The sequence below is a fragment of the Otolemur garnettii genome, unplaced genomic scaffold, assembly GCF_000181295.1.
Source record: "Otolemur garnettii isolate 467f Iridium unplaced genomic scaffold, OtoGar3 scaffold00003, whole genome shotgun sequence".
In the NCBI taxonomy this organism is placed as follows: domain Eukaryota; kingdom Metazoa; phylum Chordata; class Mammalia; order Primates; family Galagidae; genus Otolemur; species Otolemur garnettii.
In genome coordinates, this window is record NW_003852398.1 from 42,975,560 (window position 1) to 42,978,626 (window position 3,067).

Genomic DNA, 3,067 nt, shown 5'->3' on the forward strand with positions numbered 1-3,067 from the left:
GGCGCCTTAGCCGGTTGAGCTATAGGCGCCGAGCCTGTAATCATTTTCTTATAAAATTAGTGTTTCTCCAATCTTCAGTGTTTCCAAAATATAAAAAGAATATATCATGTTAGCCGGTCTTAATATTTTTTGGATAAAAACTGCTGTGAGCAGTTTTTCCCTATGTATCCATGAATATGTACATAGACATCTATACCAATCCATACTGATAGGATTAGGCCACACCTTGCTTCAAAACTCATGCTCCTTCACTGGCTGCCATAAGCAAGGCTGGTGTGGCAAATGGGTAGAAGAGAGGCCTCTAGGGAGGTGATGGCAGGGGCCCTGTGGAAGATAGTGGAGATCATTAAGCTAGGACAGCGGGATGGGTGCCAAAGATATTTCAGAAGCAGAATTTGAATTGCCTTATTTTCGTTTTCAAACTCACATTCCTTTTTGTGATTTTCATGTCAACAGTTTCTCTCTCTCTCTCTCTATATATATATACACACATGTATATAATTTTTTTTCACTTTTACTGAGCCAGTTGCTGGGTTCCTTGACAAATCATTTCCATAAGCTTAGGTAGTGGAGCTCAATCACTGTGTAGTTTTGTTACTGCCCCTCTCTGCAAGGAGAGGAGGGAGGGATGCCCCTGTTAGAGATCATTATTGGGCTCGGCGCCTGTGGCTCAAGTGGCTAAGGTGCCAGCCACATACACCTGAGCTGGCGGGTTAGAATCCAGCCAGGGCCTGCCAAACAACAATGATGGCTGCAACCAAAAAATAGCCAGGCATTGTGGTGGGTGCCTGTAGTCCCAGCTACTTGGGAGGCAGAGGCAGGAGAATCACTTGAGCCCAGGAGTTGGAGGTTGCTGTGAGCTGTGATGCCAAGGCACTCTACTCAGGGCCACAGCTTGAGGCTCTATCTCAAAAAAAAAAAAAAAAGAAAAAAAAATAAAGATCAGTATTGATTTATGAGGTTTAACACGTTTTGATATCGCTAAGAAGAGACAAGGATGAAATACTTATTGAACAGGAATTGCTATTACAAGCAAAGTTTATTTTATTTTTATTTGTTTATTTTTTGCAGTTTTTCTTTTTGGCCAGGGGTGGGTTTGAACTCACCACCTCTGGCATATAGGGCCGGCGCCCCACTCCTCTGATCCACAGGAGCTGCCCTTATCATTATTATTATTCTTATTATTATTTTTGTAGAGACAGAGTCTCACTTTATGGAGTGCTGTGGTGTCACATAGCTCACAGCAACCTCCAACTGGCTTAGGCAATTCTCTTGCCTCAGCCTCCTGAGTAGCTGGGACTACAGGTGCCTGCCACACGCCTGGCTATTTTTTGAACCCACCACCCTCAGCATATGGGGCTGGCGCCCTACTCACTGAGCCACAGGTGCCACCCACAAGCAAAGTTTATTGACAGTGCTTAATAGGCTTCAGGCCCTGAGCTATACAAAGAAACTTGCCCAAGGTCACAATTAATAGTTGGCTGAGCCCAAACTTGAACCCCAAGCTATCTGCCTGTGCTAGGTTACCATGCAAAGTTAGATCACCAGTTATTTAAAATCAATGTTCTAAATGTTAATATATAAAGTAGGGGAAAATTCTTCACAAACATCTAACTTAAAACTTGGTGCTTATGCATCTGAAATAACTCTAATTTTTTTTTTTTTTTCTTCAGCCGAAACAGCAGAAGGTATGATTTATTGTATACTGGTTACACTCAGCCACAAGTGATAAACAGAACGAGTCCAGGATGTCAGGTCCAGGGCAAGGGACTGTTTTGGTGTGAGCAAGGTGGGTCTCTTAGGGGTGGTCTTGGTGATCGGATGGCGATGAGGTCTTATATCCACTGAGAGCAAATTCCAGACAGTAGCATGCAGTCCAGCAGCTTGTACTAGCCTCCTTAGCCTCTGGCATCCCATGTTCCTTCTCTTGTGGCCTTCACGAGTGCACAAACAGCCGGTTTATTTGGACCTCTGCCTCATCTTTCTCCTTTTGCGCTTCAGCCTGCGCATTCGCTTCTTCCTCCACTTTGCTCTCATGGCGCGGAGGTTTCTAGAAAGATGGCACTAAGGCCGAGAGCAACTCTAATATTTTAAGTGACAAATTTATAGTCTGGCAAACATTAGAGTAAAGATGCCAATGACATCCAGTTCCCCAGGCTGCTTTTTAATTATGGTGCCCTACTGCCAGTGAGACCATTTAATCAATTCTTCCAGTGACCCAGCAGTTTGCTCACAGACATTAGGAAAATCAAACAGAAAATGTATATTTATAGGAAGGGTAAAATTCCATAATGTGTCTTGAACATGGAGAATGTAATAGAAAGGGTGGTTGTTTTTGTTTCAATGTCTTAAATTTATTTGAAGGGGGTCAGGGTAGAGGCTGTCTGCAGTTTTTAAAGGCATGTAATTAAATATGCATTAAAAATCTCCATAAACTTGTTTTATATTACATTCCCAATTCCAACCTCCACTACTCTCTGAACCCCATGCCTAGGGCCTACCAAGAGCCATAAAAGACACTTTATGTTTGTGATTGTCTCGTCCCCTGTTCTGGCAGTACAGATCAACCCCTTCTGTTGAGCTAAGTCTTTCATGGCCTGCCACGTATGCCCTCTGGTGTCTCAACAACGCATCAGGCCCTGGCAGGCAGGAGCTACAGGGGACCTGAGGGGAAGGGCTGCCCAGCAGGGAATCTAAGGGGACTTTGCCCAGGTAGCAAGCGTGTACATTCACAACTTCCAGAACAAACTGTCTTTTTTTCTTGCTTATCAACCCAGGGGAAGCAACAGAGGGTCTCCTTTGTCATGCCTGCATCATAGGATGCCCATTCCTCTCTAAGATCAAACGGACTTTAGTTCTAAATCTGAATGACAAATGTCAGATCATGCTTTTCTTGTAAAGTGAGTTTTTATCTATGGTTCAGTTTTTAGGTTGTTTACTCTTATTCCTCATACTGTTGTTTGGTTGTAAGGTAGGGAACCAGCAGGCCTGTCTGTGGAGACTTGGACAGCCTTGTTCTGGTTAGGAGAATCTCAATCACTTCTTGTCCTTGCTATCCTTTTTTTTT